Source organism: Triturus cristatus, chromosome 2_1 (genome assembly GCF_964204655.1).
Source record: "Triturus cristatus chromosome 2_1, aTriCri1.1, whole genome shotgun sequence".
Classification (NCBI taxonomy): domain Eukaryota; kingdom Metazoa; phylum Chordata; class Amphibia; order Caudata; family Salamandridae; genus Triturus; species Triturus cristatus.
Window position 1 is genome coordinate 912,569,367 of NC_140581.1, and position 19,030 is coordinate 912,588,396.

General features: G+C 54.4%; 1 long non-coding RNA gene and 1 pseudogene across 1 annotated transcript in view; one reads left to right on the forward strand and one right to left on the reverse strand.

Annotated features, from left to right (window-relative positions):
* The window catches only part of LOC146866090 (uncharacterized), a 90,913-nt pseudogene extending 74,565 nt beyond the window's left edge, over positions 1-16,348 (forward strand).
* Positions 1-19,030, reverse strand: part of LOC146866089 (uncharacterized) — a 186,823-nt gene that overhangs the window by 153,302 nt on the left and 14,491 nt on the right. The window lies entirely within an intron of this gene.

A 19,030-nucleotide genomic window follows, 5' to 3' on the forward strand; every position in this document is an offset into this window, starting at 1 on the left:
CAGGGCTTTGTGAATGTTTTTGTGAGTCTTAGCATGGCTTTGCCCACACGCAGGCTCAGAAAGATATAGTCAATAGTTGTTTGGCTGTTAAATGTGAGTGGGTAAACTGACCCAGGTTTGGCCTGTGTTGATACAGATTAGGCTGATTCTAGATTGTGGGTCCGGAGGAGGGTGTTGAGACTTGCGTTGTCTCCACTGAACCTGCCCTGAAAGATCCATTCGCCCAGTTGGTGCATGTCAAAATCTCCAAAAAAGATGACTTCCAAGGAAGCATGGTGTGCTATTGGTGATTCAATTTGTTTAATTAGTCGATCTAGCGAGAGCGCTAGGTGGCGCTAGCCAAGATGGCCGCGCCGAGGTAAATCTCTGTGATGCCTGACCCCTCGCATCCGTCCTGACTCCGTTGCCGCTGTCCTGGGCGCACTCCGCTTAATGCCACCTGATGAGGAGCGGTAGCCCCACCCTCGCTGCGACTTTGGGCAGAATTGGAGCCGTGTGGACCGAGCTCTGCCGCCTGAGAGCGGCACCGCTGCTGGGGAGCGCACTCGGCCGGTTCTTCGCCCGGCGGCGCCTGTCACTAGTGCCCGCGGCGTCAAACGAGGGGTGCAGGCCGGTGACGGCTGGCGGTTGGCCGGTGGCGGGAGGAGTCCGCGAAGAGGAACCTTGACCTGCGGCGCTCTGCGGGTGAGTCGGGGGGGGGCGGCGGATCCCAAGCGCCTCCCCAGAACACCTCCGGCTGCGAGGCCTTGATCGGCGGGCGGATCGGCCCGGGCGGTGGGGGCTCACTTGTGGGACTGGGCCCGGCTACGCAGTTGCCGCCACCCGCTGCCTCGTTGTGATTTGACTGGTGGACTGGTGCGTCCCTCCGGAGGACTGCCTCCCTCTGCCCCTTCCGTCCTCCTGCTTTGCACGCCTGGTGAGGACTTGCTGCTGGCGGGCTGACTCCCGCGGGGGCGCGGTCGCCCCCGGGCCTTGTGGTGGGCCTCTGCGCGTGGAGTGGTGTCGCGCCCTTGCACCCACGGCGGCGACCTGAAGGGGGCGCGACGCTGGACTGTCCCTGCCCGGCGCCATCTGTTTAAGGGCCATTGAAGAAGGGGCCCCCCCTGCCCAGTGCCCCCCATCCTCCTTACCCGGCGAGGTTGCCCACGGAGCTGTGTCGGGGCTGGAGGGGGGCGCTTCACGACCCCTGCGTCCCGGGAGGGTTTGGCTATTGGCCCTGACCTGGGGCAGTGGCGGTGCCCCACGCTGCTGGACTGACCCTGCGGATTGAGGCCGTGGACAGTGTTGGTGCGGCCCGAGTGTCGCGGCTTGCCTGGGGGCCGCTTCTGGGAGTTGCCGGTGGCGCAGGACCAGTGGGGGGACGGTGCAGGCCCGGCCCCAGATCCGGAGAGTGAAACGCGTAGACCCGCCATGGGCAAGGAAAAAGGCCCTAAGCCACCGGCGGCGTCCCACCAGACGAAGATTGACCGATTTGCGACCCCAGACCCCCCGGGTGACGGCGGGGGGGAGGCGCCCACCCCAAACAAAGACTTGGCCACCATCCTACACGCTATTGATGCATCTCGCACCTCTTTGGAAGGGATGGTTGGGGAGGTGAAGATAGATGTCGCGCTTCTACGGCAGGATCTCCGCAACGCCACGGCCCGCATCACGGACGCGGAATCGCGGATCTCCACGGCGGAGGATGACATTCACCAATTACAGGACCAGGTCCGGGAGCTTACAACCCGCTCCAAGGAACTGCACAGGCGGGCGGAAGATGCCGAAAATCGCGCCCGTCGCAACAACCTTCGCTTGGTGGGCTTTCTGGAGGGGGTTGAGTCGGGCCGGGCCGACGACTTCCTGGAGGCCTGGTTTAAAGCCTGGATGCCAGCAGACAGCCTGTCAACTTGGTTCGTTGTGGAGAGGGCGCACCGGTCGCTGGCGTCTAGGCCCCCGGTGGGGGCCCCCCCACGCCCCTTTATCCTTCGGATCCTTAACTTCAGGGACAGAGATGCCATTTTGCGGAAGGCACGGGTGAGTGGCCCATTGACTTACAACAACCACACCATCATGATCTTCCCGGACTACACCCGGGAGGTCCAGGAGCAGCGCCGCTCCTACACGGAGGTGAAGCAAAAGCTGCGCTCCCTGGGCCTTCAGTACCAGCTTCAGTTCCCGGCCCGCCTCCGCCTTGTCTTCCAGGGTACGACGCTGTTCTTCGACACCCCCAGGGCGGCCTGGACATGGCTTACCGAGGAGCGGCCTTTGCGACAGCCGGGCCGGGGGCCGTCCGCTGCTGGGCTCAGGGGTCCCGCCGTGGCTGGGTCCCAGAGGCCGAGACGCGGGAAGCGCACGCGCTCCCGGCAGAGGCGCCGGGCAGCGGTCACCAAGGCCCGGTCTGCGAGCGCTTCCGGCAGACCAGCGAGAGACTCCTCCGCCTCCTCTGAAGCCTCCTCCCGGGCGGCCGGGGGATCCCGGCGCCGGGCGTCGCCTGGGCCGGATGGATCTCCGACCCCCCTCAACACGCACATTGACTCATCTGACCTTTCCCGCAGTCCCGCTATATGACTTCTCCTTGTCTTTCGTATTCGCGGGAGAGGCGACGGCCTTGCCCGAGGGTGGGGGTGGGGGGCTCCATAATCTTGCGCTCCCCAGTGCCAGCCCAGGTCAGGACATTGTTATCCGTACTTCAGGAGGGGTCCACCACGCTCTTTATACCCGAGCGCCTGAGCTTGGGGTCTTGTGACTGTTGGTTCGGTTTGGGCGACAGATGCTTCTGGTTTCGAAGTGTAGGGTGGGGGGTGGGGGGTTGGGGGTTGGGGGTTGGTTTTTGTTTGATGTTTCTCCTTGTGAGACTGTTTTCTTTGGGTTGAGGTTGTTATTTACTGAGCCTTTCACACAGAGCTGCGTGGCGCGTGGCGTCGTGTCACTTCATTCAGATCCACCTGTGCGCTCCACTGCTGCTCCCCTTCCGTCTTCGTCCGATGGTTTCCCCTAATGGGGGGTCCGTGGTCCCTCCGGGACCTGTGCGCTCCGTGCCCCCTTCCGCTGGCACCCGGGTCCAGGGGTGTCCTCCCGGCGCTCCCTGCCTGCCTCCTTCCCGGCGCGCTCCACACTCACTGCTGCCATGGTTGATTTAGCTCCCAAAGCCCAGGTGCACATCCTGTCCTGGAACGTGAATGGCCTGCTGGACCGGCTTAAGCGCACTGCCATCCTTAGATACGCCCAGCGCGCGGGTGCGGATGTGCTCCTGCTTCAAGAAACCCACCTCCTCGGCGAGAACTGTCCCTTCCTGGCGCGCTTTGGGTATGATCGGGTGTGGCACTCCGGGTTCTCACGCGGGTCGCAGGGGGTTGCGGTCCTCCTGCGCCGTTCCTTCCCTTTTGTGTTGGCCCGGGTGGTCCATGACTCCCAGGGGAGGGGGGTTGCGGTTAGTGGCACGCTTGAGGGCCGGCCGCTCAGCCTCTTGTCACTTTATGTGCCGCCCATGGGGCTGTCTTCGGCCTTATCTCTGACTGCGTTCTGGCTGGCGACTTTTCCGCCTGGCACTATTGTCCTTGGAGGGGATTTTAACGCCGTCTCGGCCCCACACCTTGACTCCTCCGGTCCGGTCTCGGATTCCCGCGCGGCGCGGGCGAAGCAGCTGGCCGGTTGGGCGGAGGCACAGGGCTTATGCGACGCGTGGCGACTCTGGCACCCACACACGCGGCAATATACGCACACCTCGGCCGCCCACCACACTCAGGCACGCATCGACGCGATCTTTGTCCCCCCGGCCGATTGTCTGGGCATCCAGGACGTCCGTATCCTCCCCAGGGGGATATCCGACCATTCTCCGCTTCTTCTGGGTTGGGGTCCCCCGCCTCATGGGGCTCGCCAAATGTGGCGCTTTAATGCATGGTTCCTGCAGGATAAGACGCTCCGTAGGGAAGTGGGGTCCGCGCTGGCATTCTATTTTGGCGACAACGACGGATCGGTCTCCTCGGCGGGCACCCTTTGGGAGGCATGTGGCCACGGTTAGGGGGGTTGCCAAGGCTCAGGTGGTGAAACACCGCCAGGCGCAGCTGCAGCAGCTCACGGCTTGCGAGGCACAGGCGCTGCGCCTGGAGCAATCAGTTTCTGAATCTGGCGATCCGGCTGAGACCCGGCAGCTGCGGCTCCTACGTGAGGAGATTCGTCAGCGGTCGCTTGACGCGGCCAAGCTTCTTTGGCAATCCTCGGTGGCGAGGGTGTACGGTTGGGGTGACAAAAATGGGGCGCTCCTGCACCGGTTGGCCACTTACCCCAGGGCATCACGCATCATCCCGGCGGTGACCGATTCGGGTGGCACGCTTCAGTCCTCGTCCGTGGCTATAGCGGACGCTTTCGCTCAGTACTATTCACAACTCTACCGGGCCCGGGCATCGGATCTGTCCCTGGCTTCACTGCTCGCCGCTGGTGATTTAAGCCTTCCCCGGCTGAGGCCGAGTGATTGGGAGAGCCTGGAGGTGCCCATCTCTCCCGAGGAGATCGGGGACGCGATAGGGCGCACGTCCGCCGAGAAGACCCCGGGTCCGGACGGGTTTCCGCAGGAGTTTTACGCCACTTATAAGGATCACTTGGTTCCACGGCTGGGTGCCCTGTACGCGGAAGCGATTGAAAGAGGCTCCTTCCCCCCGGAGGCCGACATAGCCACGATTGTGGTTTTGCCTAAGTCCGCTCCGCTGCCCAGTGACAGGTCGGCCTACCGGCCGATCTCACTGATCAACACCGATATCAAGCTGTACGCTGCGGTCCTGGCCCAGCGGCTCCGGCCCCTCCTGTCGTGCCTGGTGCACCCAGATCAGTGCGGCTTCATGCCGGACCGGGGCACCCGCCACTGCCTCCGCCGCCTTCACGTGGCGCTAGCACACTGCCATCGCTTATCTCCTACCTCACTCTCCTGCTTGCCGACTTCGAGAAAGCCTTCGATTCGGTGGGGTGGCCCTACCTGTTCGACGTCCTGACCCACATGGGTTTCGGTCCCAGGTTTGTCGGGATGGTGCGGGTTCTGTATGCGCGCCCTCGCGCCAGAGTGCTGGTTAATGGGGCGATGTCGAGAGCGTTCCGGATTGGCCGGGGCACGCGGCAGGGGTGCCCGCTCTCACCCCTTCTCTTTGCGCTCGCCATGGAGCCCCGTGCGGCCCTGATCAGAGCGGACCCTCTCATTCGGGGATGGGAGTGGCCGGGCCTTGAGGCAGACAGGATCGCCCTTTATGCGGACGACGTTCTGCTGTACCTTGGTGACCCGGCGCGTTCGGGTCCTCGGGCTCTCCACATCTTGGGCCGCTTTGCCCGCGCCTCGGGCCTCCATCTAAATCCACACAAGTCGGTCCTCGTGCCTCTTCACCCCTCCCGGGAATGCTTTGACTGGCAGACCACGATTCCCCTCCGCCGGCTGTCTTTCAAATACCTGGGGATCTGGGTCTCCCTCCTCCCGGAACTGAGCTGGGCACTCAATGTGGCCCCCTTAGGCAAGAAAGCCAACGCGGATCTCATACGGTGGCACTCGCTCCCACTAAACCCGTTGGGGAGAGTGGCGCTCTACAAAATGATGATTCTCCCCCGGTTTCTGTATGTACTGCAGAACACTCCGGTGTCCTTTCCACGGTCATGGTTCCGCGAATTGGACGGGATGGCCACCAGATTCCTTTGGGGTGGTGGACGGCCTCGGCTGGCCCTATCCATTTGCCGTCTCCCCACCTTTGACGGGGGGCTGGGCATGACCAACCTCTACCTTTATTATCTGGCCACCCGACTTCTGGTCATTCACGACTGGTTCGGGGGAGGATGGTCTGACCCAGCTTACAGGGTGGAATTGGAGGCCCTGGGTTTTTCCAGTATTCAGGACCGCATGTACGGCGCCCCTATTCCCGCCTCCTGCCCCGACATCACTAAGGCGGTTTTTCTGGCTTGGCGGGCGGCGCTCCGCCACACCAGGTGGACCGGGAAGTTGACGCGCGCCACCCCCCTCTGGCATGGGACATGGTTGCGGGAGGTTGCGGGGCTGGAGGGTTTTAGGCCATGGGATTTGCTCGGCATCTCTCAGCTGGGGGACGTATGGCGGGGGGACGCATGTGCTCGTACTCGGAACTGCAGACGCGCTTTTCTCTCCACCCGTCCCAATTCTATAGGTACCTTCAATTGCGACACGCTATACGGGCATACACCCCGCTGGACATCCGGCTGCCGGATCATAGCCCCCCGGAGGCTCAGGTTCTGATGGGTAACCTAGGGAGGGGAGGTATATCCAGAATCTATCGCTCCCTTATTAACAATGCCCCCGCGCCCCGGGAGGGTCTGAAGGAGCGGTGGGAGGAGTGGGTGGGTCCCTTAGACGAGATCAATTGGCGGGACGCCCTTATGGCTCCCAGGCTGGTGACGGCCTCTGCCAAGCTGAGGCTTATTCAAATCTACTATCTTCACGCGGCCTACCTCACACCAGCGCGTCTGCGCCGTGCGGGCCTTTCTACTGACGCAGCTTGTCCTCGTTGTAGCTTTGACCCGGCTGACTTCATCCATATGGTGTGGTCATGCCCGGAACTGGAGGGGTATTGGCGTGGCATTGAAGCTGATCTGACGGAGGTCTTGGGGTGCGAAGTGCCGCACGACCCCAAACACACCCTGCTGGGCATCACTGACGGCCTGGACGGCACGCGCGCTGAAAAAGTGTTTCTTATGACGGCATTAATGGTGGCAAAAAGGGATATTGCGGCGGCCTGGAAACAGCTGCAGCCACCCAGTCTAACCAGGTGGAGCGCGGGAGTGGACTGGTGTGCGGCGCAGGAGCGGACTCTTTACCAGGCTCGGGGCTGCCACAAAAAGTATCATAGGGTTTGGGGGAAATGGCTAGGAAATGTAGTGTGACTTTGCGGTGCAGGGTGGGGGCGGGGGGGAAGGTAGTTCGGGGAGGGGACGGGGGGGGGAATGTTTCTCAGATGGGGCTAATGTGCACTGTTGGTCTGAAAGGCTCATTGTTTTTGTTGCATATAATAACAATAAACTTGTTTATCAAAATAAATTAGTCGATCTAGCTTGTCCGGCTCCCTGGGGGTGTAATATTTGTTGAGTTTTTATATGTTTAGGGGGCATGTCACACTTCTTAGGCCTTTTAGGATACCAGCTAAGAGCATATTGGAGGTGTATAATACCGTAAAGCTCAACTTTAGGGAATGTTTGCTGTCAGCTTGCCTGTAATTTGCCACCCACAGGCTGGGGACAGGGTCCAAATGTCATTATTTAAGGGTCTTTTTCGTGGGCAAATGTGTTGAGTGGAGTCCTCTTTCCCCCCTGTGGTAGAGCACCAGTCCCAGTACCCCTCTGCTACTTGATATCCTTAGTCTTCTTACGGCCAGGTTGCTCCTCCCTGCCTTGTGTGTAATTGCCTTAATTGATGTTAGCAGCCGTTGATTTGTTGTTCCCTTTTGGTTGCTTTTAAGCTGGGTATTGAGTGGTGAGCTTCCCCAACCTGGGTGAAATTGGGTGGAGGGTTCACTGAAGCTGCAGGTATACAATAATGTTTTTCCAGGTGCAGTGGACAAGGCCCTCCAGGGTCCCTGCAAGCTGCACCCAACTCCAGCCAGGTAGCCTCCACGGGGACCCCGGGGCTCGCACCCGTGACCTCTGCCACTGCTGCTTCTCTTCCTGCCTGGATTCTGTAAATTAGCTGTGTGGAGCCACAGAGTCCTACATGTGGAGGGGATCAGGGAACAGGCCATGGAGTTCTGCGCTTTGCCCCCTCCGCTTATTGCTGCTGGCATCACCTGCTGTGGAGGGCAGCATTCGGCTGAACAGGAGACCACAAACACTGTCCCGGCTACCGTCTCCTGATGTACTGGAAGGCATTGGGAGAAGGGACCACTCCTGTTTCTGGTTCTCTGACGGCTCTCTGCCGATTTTCTGCTGCGTCATATCAAGACAATCACATGCAGTAGGAAGCTTAGCGGACTGTGATCATAAGAAATATAAAATGTTCTAGCTATCGCGACAAGAATTTTTAATTCTATTAAGGACACGAAGGCGAGGATTATGCTGTCTCAATTTCTTTACTGACTCACAGCAGCCAATGAAAACAAAGTAACATTAGTAAAAAACGTCATTTCCCATGAGGCTTTGAACCACGCCTCCTGTAACAACCAATAGTTACACATAACATTCTACAAAATAATGAAGCACCATCTTGGCTTCCTCTTTCTTTACAAACCAGTCTTTAAATGTCCGAAAACCAAATAACAGTCCTGACTCTCAACGGAGAGTACTAACACCAGGGTTCGTTCTCAACGGAAAACACAATCCAGGATCCTGGAAACAGTAGACATCGTCCAACAGGAAGATCCATGTCCGGAAAGCACAGGACACTAAGCTTGTTTAGAGTCGGTTCCTGAAAACAGAAAGTCATAAAAACATGGAACCCATAATGGTTCAATATTTATGTAATGCACTATGACAGTTTACATCATACATATCCCATCGGGTGGGATAATCCTCGCCTCCGTGTCCTTAATAGAATCAAAAATTCTTGTTGCGATAGCTGGAACATTTTGTATTCTATAGCAGGACCGGAGGCTTCAGATTATGCTGGTTCAAAGCTCACCAACAACTGAAGAAACATGCGAAATAGGTTTGTAAAAAACATTTTAAACATTGAATCTGAAGACCAATCCACCGCTTTAAGGATGTCTTCTAATCTGGATCCCAAAATATACGCCTTAGAGGCCATAGCGCCTCTGGATGAATGAGCACCATAAACCGAAACATCGATGCCAGAATCTGCCATCACCCATCTTACCCAACGCGCCAACGTGGCTGCGTAAACAGGTCGGAATGGTTTCTGTATAGCTAACAATAATTGACCCAAGGGAACAGTTCTATGGGCTAGAGTACGCTCTTCATAAGTCTTTAAACATTGTAAAACACATAATTTAGCATTGTGTGGAAAAGTAGGATACTCAACCGAACATGACATGGTCTTGGTATGGCTCGAGATGAGAAAAGAGACACCCTGCGGGGGAAAAATTCTTCCAGCCAAATCTAATGCATGAACATCTGAAACCCTGCGACAGGAGATCAGACACAAGAGCATTGTGAGCTTGGCTGATAACTGTTTCAATGATAAGTCTTTATTATCAGGCCAAGATTCCAACAAAGATAAAAACCTTAGAAACATCCCACAATGTGGTATAACGAGGTCATGGCGGTATAGCCACTCTAATACCCTTGAGTAACTTACACACTAGAGGGTGCATCCCTACTGGTTTACCATCAATATGATTATGTCCAGCTGCAAGGGCAGACCTAAAATTATTCACAGACCTGTAGGACAGGCCAGATTCCGCACATTCTGACAAAAAATGTAATACTTCATTTAGATCTGATCCCAAGGGATCCACCTGCTGTTGAAGGCACCAACCCATCCATCGTTTCCATGAAGCTGAATACCGCTTGCGGGTGGATGGAGCCCAAGCTTGGTTTATAAACTCGGCAGCCGCCAATGAAAGGCCCTCAATTCGCTCATGTCGCCTGAGAACGTCTAAACCATGAGGGACAGCTGGTTCTGCAGGACCAGCGGGTGTGGAGCGCTCACTGGGTCCTGGAGAAGCATCTGGAATATCGTGAGCTGAAATGGTAAATCCACCGATAACTCCAATAGTGTCGGAAACCAAGACTGAGTCTTCCACAAGGGTGTGACCAACACTACTGGCGCTACCTGCCGGAAAATGTGTGCCGCCACTCTCGGGATCAGATCAAAAGGTGGAAAGGCATAATTCCTCTGTGGTCCCCAATGTTGAAGGAACGCATCCGTTCCCTTTGCCATCGGGTCCGGCCTCCAACTGAAAAAGATGGGTGAGTGTTGAGGCGAGAGGCAAATAGGTCTATTAGACACGGGCCTCGCATACCCATGATCTCTGCAAACAATGAGGGGTGAAGCCTCCAATCACTGTAATCTCTCAGGAACCTGTAGTTCCAATCCGCTACCTGATTGAATTTGTCCAGCAGATACTCCGCCACCACGCTGATCTTGTGATCCAGGCAGAAGTGCCAAAATTCCTTCACAATGTTGGCTAACATTCGGGATTTCGTCCCGCCGAGTCGATTGATGTATTGTTCCACGCACACATTGTTCATCCGAAGAAGGATACAGCAATTGCTCTTCAGCGGGGAAATCGACTTTATAGCGAATGAGCCCGCCAGTTATTCTAGGCAGTTGATGTGCAACTTTAACTCGTTGGCGAACCAACGTCCACCGGTGGCAAATTCCCCACACTGAGCGCCCCAACCCCAGCGGCTGGCGTCTGACTCTATTATGGTGTTCGGAGAGGCGCCAAAAATAGCTCTTCTGTTCCATGCCGTTGTGTGTTCCAACCACCACGGAAGTTCCTCTCGAGCGTCTGGGGACAGTGAAATCAGATGGTCGTAAGAAAACTTTTTTTGTAGATACTAGATCTTCAATCGTTGCAAGGCCCTGTAATGGAGGGGGCCTGGAAAGACGGCTTGGATAGATGACACCAGGAGGCCCACAATCCTCGCCAATACTCTTAACGAGATCATCTGTTTGGACAGTGTTAGAAGGTGGTTGTGACACTATGGTCCGCCCGGACTTTTCGCTTTTTGAGCACCTAATTGTGGAGCTTTTACTGTGGGGGAGCCTCATAAGTTGGGACTCACCCACAGTGAACTCAGGATGTAAGAGACTGCATGGGGATTTTACTGGTGCTCCCCTGGCTTGACCAGGCCACTGTTCAGCAGCTGGAGTAAGGGACACCGGGCTGGTTACATGCAGACACATGTGTACATGCGTGTGCACACGTGTACGGGCTGCGCAGGGGAGATTCCTAGTGTGCGCAGTCCAGGAGCAGCTACAAAGTGAATGGTGTGGCAGGACTTATGCAGTATTGGGTGGTGACATGGAATAGGCTTTATACCCTGGAAAGAAACATGCCAGGGAAAGTCAGTGTGTCTTACTGTTTTTTCACTTCATTATTCCCCTATAGGAATGTGGAGCCATGGGCTAGATTTACTTCCATTAGGCCTACAGATTCCAGACATGCACTTAAGTCCAATGTAGCAAATGTGAAAAGAAGTATTCTGCAGAGTCCAAAGTCATATTTGTACTGCTTTTGGGTCATCCAGAACTGTCATATTTCTCTGAGCCAGCCAGGTCCAGACCCAGGCTAAGGGCTGACCTCAGCTGGATGGATTGATAACCTTTCTTCCACAAGCTAGGGCCTCCTCTCCACGAAGAGAAGATGGGAGGGGCTACAGGCCAATCCATCAACTGCTGTCACTGGGTGCCAGGCACCAGGCTGCACCAAGGAGGGAAGGCAGCGTGGGCGAAAGGGGCTTCAGAGACATGTGGCCAGAAACCCTGGAGGACACCATTTTGAACAAGCCCAGAGGCTGGACAAGAAGGAGGGAGCAGGGGCAGGGACGTGATGTGTCGCTGTTTGATAGGACCAACAGAGACTTCCTGCCAGCCCCCTACTCAACTTTTAAAAAGTGCTTGCACAGGAAGAGAAGCCCTCTCTGGGGTGTGGTCTGCTGAGGCTGAAGGTGCTGGAGCCTGGCGCAATGGGCAGTTGGAAGGAGAGACCCCCTGACTTCCCCCAGGACCCTAACAGCACCAGAAGAAGAGCCCAGGACCGGTGTGCAGGAGCAGTGGCCTCTGCACAGGGAGAAGAGAGGCCACGAAGGAGAGCCAGGCGAAAGGCTGGCGCAGGGAGCTAGTGAAGACAGCACCCTGCTGTATCAGCGACCCTGAGGGCGGAGGAGAGTGTTCCCAGTGGCTGGGGCTGGTAAAGAGGAGCATGAAGCGCCCCATAATGCCTCGCCAGGCATTTGGAAATATGCAGTTTTGGTGCTTTATGGCCCCCAGAGGAGGGGGATCACCCTCCCTTGTGAAAAGGTGCTGGGGGAGCTGCTGGAGAAGCTCAGTCTTCCCCCCCCCCAGCATGAAGAAATCTGCCATTTTGGTGCCTGGTGGCCCCCAGAGGAGGGGCTCACCCTCATGTGTGAAAAGGGGTGCAGGGGGGCTGCAGGAGCACCGCAGCCTCCCCCAGCATAAAGAAGAACAGTCCACCCATAAGTTTCACGGGGCATCTGAAAGAATAACCCCTCAAGGGCTCAGCCAGCCTTTAACACCTTCTAGGCTGGAACTTGTGTTCTACAGCTGAGGGTGTACTATGAAGTGCATCATGGAGTGAAGGGCTGAGTTGGGGATGTCTGGAGAAGGGCATCCCCTGGAGGTGAAGTGGTGTAATTGCACCGAAATGCATTTACTATTGGTTATTTCTTTTTAGGTGGACTGGAAGTCACATGTGTAAAGTGAAGTACCTGTGTAAGGTGATGTTAAGCTAACTGGAGTTATGTTGTTGGACCTTTCTGCTAGGGGGTCTGGCTGTACTTACGTAATCCCATGCTTTTACCTGTGATTCCTTTTAAAGTGAAGAGGCGCACTGCAGGAGAAGTGTAGTTGCCAGGAGTACTTCTTTTGAAGGACTGTAAGTCACATGTGTAAGGAGATGTCATAAGCCAAGTGGGGCTTTGTTGCCAGACAGTCCTGCTAGGGTGTCTGGCTGTATATGCGCAATCCTGTGATTTGATCTGTGATGCCTTTAGGGGCTGTAATTGCAATGCATTCAAATGATCAACCAAGGTGATGAGAACTGTCATTCTAAAGTGTGCGTAAACATGGATTCTTGCTGCTGCGCTTAGGTGAAGTCCCCAGACTGCTAGCCCTTAGGATATAGAGGTGCATACTTTATGGTCAGTAGGAGATGCTCAGTCAGGGTTATGTGTCACCAAGGCAGGTTTCCCCTTTTTAATGCTTGTTGAGGTAATGGGGTGGGTCGCCACTGGGATGGTGCCAGTGCGCAGGGCCCTCGCTCCAGGTTATGTTCAACTATCTGCATTGGGAGCAAGTTGATGTGCGTACATGGGAGAGGTGGTACTAGACCCCACCTCCCCTTTGCGGGAGGGGTGGAGATGTTATGCAGTGTCACAAAGTAATTCCAATAGCTTATGTATATTTGTAAATTGGTGCATAGTATTGAGTAGTGTGTGTGTTTAATAAATGAACTCTTACTTTTATAAAACAAAGTACAGACTGGACAATCAATTATTGAGTGTTATTTTTGTGCACCTGCAAATGGTGATTACTAGCCCACACCACCTCCCTTGAGTAAGCCTCAGACTGCTCTGCAACGCTACCCTCTGAGAGTCAGGCGCTACAATTGGGTGTTTGGTTCCCAGTGAAGGACAAATATAGTCATGTTATTTGTGCAGGCCTCACAGATGCTGCCTCGTTTTCCAACATTGGTGTCTAGCGGCGGGAAACATAGTATCCCATTCTGGTGCGCATTTATAGCATTTGATAAGTCCAGTTTTGCCACACATTACCTATGAAGCAATGAGCAAATGGAAGAGCGCAAGGCTCTGAGAAGGGTTCAAAGTTTTGGTTATGTGAACTAAAGGCATGGGAAAGGAAATCCCAGCGCCCATATGTGTCATGTGAAGTTATTATGGTTTCAATGTAAGCTGTATTGATATGATCGCGCTATGTTGATTATAATGTGCTAGCGGGATGGTGCTTTCCAGGAAATGATTGCATACAAAAGTTCTAAGCCATATTGTACACCTTTGACCCCTAACACTACATACACTACACCTGCATGAGGAGGGTGTCTCCTCAAGAGATAGGGACAGCAACTGATACCTACATCACAGGTGGGGGTGTAGGGGTGGATTGACCTTCAAGGGGGACAGGAGAAGTAGGGTCCTGGGAGGTTCCCGCGCTTTTTAAGGGCAGGGAGGGTTTCCACAGGAGGGGCCCCAGATATCCTTCCCCCACTGGAAGTTTCTTGCTAATGGCGCAGGCCAAAACCACTGGAAGGGTGGGGCAGGAGGTTTCATTACCCCGGGTAGTAGCGCCCCAGGGGTTCCCATGGTGGGGGACCCCAAGAAACTTTTCCCACTGTGGGAGGAGGGTGTGGTAGAGTTGAGTGTCCAGCAGGTCCCCCAGGTTAACTGGTGGGGAGGTGAGCAACCCAGGGGTGGCCCCGGGTAGTGGGTGGCCCCCAAGGAGGGTAGTTCTTGAGTGATGGTGTGTAGTGGTATCCCCTAGGTACCCTCGGTGGGCTAGGTAACTGATCCAGTGGAGATCTGAGTGGGGGCGATGTGCTCCCTAGTTTCCAGGGGAAGGGTTAGTGGTGGACCCTGAGGTGTCGGGGTCGGTGGCCGGTGACCAGTCCGGTAGGTCCAGTGGGACTTGAACCCCAGGACCAGGAGCTGGTGGAGGAAACCTGAGGTGGTGGCTGGGGCAATGCCTAGCCGGTAACCAGTCAGGTAGGTCCTGTGGGACTTGAACCCAAGAGCATGGGGGTGTTCCCCTTGCTCGAGGCAGGAGGTGGACTTCTGTCAGGTATTACCACCCTGAACACCGGTGGGGCCTATCTTAAGTGAAGGGACCCTGTGTTTCGTGAAGGGGTGGTGCAGGCCTAGCCAGGATCTTTAGGGTTCCTGGCTGAGAGTGGTAGTACTACCCTGAAGGCAGGTGGGGCCTATCTTAAGTGAAGGGACCCTGCTCTTCATAAGGGGTGGTGCAGGCCATCCAGGGACCATGTAGGTCCCTGGGTGGTCTCCCAAGGTGCTGCAGGGAGACCGGGGAGAGCCCTGAGAGGTGGGCCTGGGTCTAGCTAACTCGGGACCCACAGGCTCTCAAAGGGTACTCCGGGGGGAGAGCGCACCTCTCGGAGGGAAGGGTACATAGGCCCTGTTCTCGCAGCGGAGAACAACGAAGGAGTCTAGGTTCCCGGGGTAGTTTCTGTGTGGAGCTACTGACGGGGCGAATGAGCTGTAGGATGTCTGATGAGGCACCCTCAGTGTTCCTTCCTGGCACTGCCAGTGTGGTGGTGAGGTCGGTCTGAGGTCCTATCAGGGAGCCAGGCCAGTGGCCAAAGGGTGCTTTTCTGTGTGGGGAAGCACAAGTGGCTGTGCTTTCTTTAGGGAAGACAGTCATCCCGAAAGGGTGGTGGCAGCAGAATGACCTCAGTGGCAGGATGAGGGTGAGGGTCCAGAGAGGTTGCATCTTTGGGGTGCAAGGACCAAACGGAGAGAGGGTACTGGTTGGAACAAACTCTGGAAGGGAGACCAGCTAGTGACCGAGGGGATGGGATTTAGACCTGTCCCAGAAGACCGCATCAGTGCTGAGGCACCGGACCCTTGTCCAGAGAAGTGGTAGGCATAGTGTTGCATGCCCAAGGGCAAAGGTGAGCCTAGTTAGGCTGAGTCCATGTAGACCATGAGTGACCTAGAGGTATCTAACCAGAGCCTGGAGGGTTCTTAGGGTAGTCTGGGATCCCTGTCATGGGTGGAGATTTCATGGATGGGAGGAGTAGGTGGTCTAAGCGGATAACTGGTCAGTAAGGGGGGTCTGGTAAGAACCCCTTATAACTAGTTATCGCTGACTACGGGAAGTGTACCCATGTAGAGTGGCTACTTCTTCCCTGTAGGAATCAGCTGGGCGCTGCATGTGTTAGAAGGTGGTTCTGACACTATGGGCCACCCGGATTTTTCGCTTTTTTTAGATCTTCAGTCGTTGCAAGGCCCTGTAATGGAGGGGGCCTGGAAAGATGGCTTGGATAGATGACGCCAGGAGGCCCACAATCCTCGCCAATACTCTTAACGAGATCATCTGTTTGGACAGAGTTGAAGTTATCTCCCTCTTGATAGATCTGATCTTTGCTATGGGCAGAAGAAGCTGAGCTGAGACCGAATTTATCTGAAATCCCAGGAACTCTATCTGTTGATTTGGAATAATCATGGATTTTTAAATATTTATTACAAAACCTAACTCCTGTAGCAAGGACATCGTCCATTCCAAGTGGGTGAGAAGAAGGTCCCGATCCTGAACCAGGATCAGCTTGTTGTCTAGATAAACTATCAACCTCACTCCAATTTCTCGCAAGCATGTTACCACTGGTTTTAGCAGTTTGGTGAACACCCGGGGTGCTGAGGACAGGCCAAAAGGAAGTGAGCAATAACGGTACCATTGCCCTTTCCATGAGATTTGAAGGAATGTCTGATGGGAAGGACAGATGGGAACCGTGAGGAAGGCGTACTTCAGATCTAATCTGACCATCCAATCCTGTTCCAACAGAAGATCTCTCAACAGATGGATCCCTTCCATCTTGAAATGCCTGTATACCACATTGGGGTTGAACTCTCTGAGATTTAACAACAATTTCTGGCCTCCTCCCTTCTTTTGTACCAGGAAAACGTTGCTGCAGAAACCTCTCGGAAGGAAGGGTCCTACGGCAATGGCTTGCTTGGTCAAAAGTTCCTGCAGCCCTGAATCTATAAAAGCTTGCTCTTGTAGGGAAAAAAGGAGAGGACGAGAAGGGGTCATCTGACACGGGGAGTCTAAAAGTTCTATCTGATAGCCTTGGACTGTGTGGAGAATCCACGCATCTGTGGTCAGGCGTGACCAATTCGTTAGAAAATTAAACAACCTGCCCCCGAGGGGGGTCATTGAAAACAACTGAGGTCTTACCAGATGACTGGGCATTGAAATTTTTGTGGCCTCTGTTGACACCCCTGTTGAAGCGTCCTCGGAACCCACGGGATCTCGATGGGTAGAAGCCCGCTTCGTCAGGCTCTTGGGTGTACCCTCTGCGTCGAGGGGCAAATCCTCGTTGAGGACTGGGATTGACGTAGTGGCCGGTCGAGAGTACTCTGCCACGCCCGGCCCTACCTGATGAAAGACTCTCTTAAGAGAATACTGGGATTTATCCAGAGAGGCGAAGGTACTGACAAAATTGTCAATGTCCTTGACGAACCGTTCGCCAAACAGTTGCCCTTCAGACAATGGGCCTGGTTCAGCCGTCGCCAACTCAATGAGCTGTGGATCAATGCGCAACAGGGCAGACCTACGTCGCTCCGAAGCGAGGGCACAGTTGGCATTACCAAGGAGGCAAATAGCTCTCTGGGTGCACCCAGCCAGCACCTCCGGGTGAATGGCTGCACCGGTTTCTTGAGCCTGCAATGCCAATTCAAGGATCTTTGCAAGAGGACCTGTGATATCCAATACTTTGTCCTGGCACGCCCGGAGGGCGCGATCTATACCCTTCTTGGTTCTTGGGATCTTTTTTGTATTTTTTCAGCAAAGTGGTCAGTGAAGAATCTATGTCAGGGGTAACCGCCACTTTATGTGCTAAGTCGGGTTGGGGACATTCTGATTTCAAGCGTGCTCTTACATCTTTGTCAAAACTTTTCCTAAGGTGAGTTTGCATATATTCCGCCACCGCCGGGGGAGGAACCCAGTCTGCGGAGCGGGGGTGGATTATGTCCGAGGGATCAAACGAAAAAGGGGAGGGAAGGGTGGGTGAGGAGGAATGTTTGCGCTTCTTGGCGCTTTTATGAGGCTTGGATACCTGAGAGGAGTCGGTATCTGTGCCAGCGTCAGTCGTAGTGTCAGGGACAGTGCTCAGGGGGCGGGAAAGGGAACCAGGGCATCAGCCGTGGCCTGTTCTTTGGATTTGTATAGAGAGTAGTAAACCTTGACGTGCGTCCAGGAAAGCCCCACTGGTTCTGGGAGTAGGAGGGGGGCCGGAGCAGGGATACGAGAGGGGTTGGGAGTACCTGTAACTAGTTGTTCTAAACATTGGTTTATAGGTAAGAGGGCGGAGGACAGGACCTTGTCTAGCTTAGCATCCAATCTTTTGTCGATGATCTCCTCCATGGATTCATCATAGTAGTACCCTGCATCCTCAGGGTCATCACACGCAATCACCTCCTCTTGATAGTCTTCACAGTCTGACATATCTGCTCTTTTAGATAAAAGAAATCACAGGTCCCCAGAGGGAAGCTCAATCATGCAGCCCAAAGAGTTCACAATACCAAGGGCGTGAGGTAGGAGCAAAGCTGAAGCGGGGGGGGCAAAAGGTACCAAATGTGCTCCTGGCCGATAGGACTAACGGAGGGCGTGGCCCCTAATTGCGTAATCGGGCTCAGGGCCTCCAAAAATTCTTATTTTGTGGAAATGTGGATTTTCCTGATCAGTTATGTCCCCTATCTTGGACCCCAACGGTTTTATATGCATGTTACAAGTACATGTATGTTCTCTCCAGTTCCAGTTTCTAAGACGCAAACATATGTGTGTCTACCGTCAACATGTTCTCTGTCAGATCCGCCATCAATGGGCTGGATATTCGATTCCTTAGTATGAAAGGCCACCGACTTTATATGGCTAAGTTACTCCATTTTTACAGTTCAGGCGAGTAGGCCCGATTCTGTCCTCAAAGCCTTTCCCTGCTCTCTGTCTCTGACAGCTTCAGCTTGAGCTCGCATCTGTATCCATGAACTTTGTCCTACTCCCTGTGCAGCTAACGGTGCCTGCCTCGGCCAGTTTTCGCCTGTCTGCCAAGAAGTTGTATTTCACCTTCGAATTATCTATTCTGCTCTCCAGCCGATGCATTCCTGTCCAGTGATTTAGGTAAACATTTCCTTTAGCTCACAAGCAAAGGACTCAGCCTTTCCGTCCTCCTGCAAGTGATTCATAGCCCTGTTGCCATGGAAAGTTTTCTGCCCCTCGCATCTCATATAGACACTTAGACGCTTGTACACGCACACAGTCAGTATAGAATAGATTCTGTCCGAGAGTCTCTTCCTTGTGGATAACATAGTTCTTTAAACATAGGATGTTAGATATGATTTGGGATTAGGATGACTTGACCCCAGACTTCTCGTCTCCACATGTAGAGCTAAATGTCAAGTCCCCTTCACCCCCTAGTTGCACGTCAATTACACGTCATGCTGCCGCGCGCGCATCTATGCCAAGTATTATCTTATAGATCCACCTATGTCTGATAATTCTAACCAATCATGTTTCTTTTATTCCTTATTACGCCTAGTTTCGATTATGTCACTGTCACGTCATTTTTCTTATCAAATGTTACGCCTTCTACATTCGTTTCATTGTAATGTACTTATTATAAAAATACATGTCTGTTAATAAATTATTGTACTTCACTTCCTG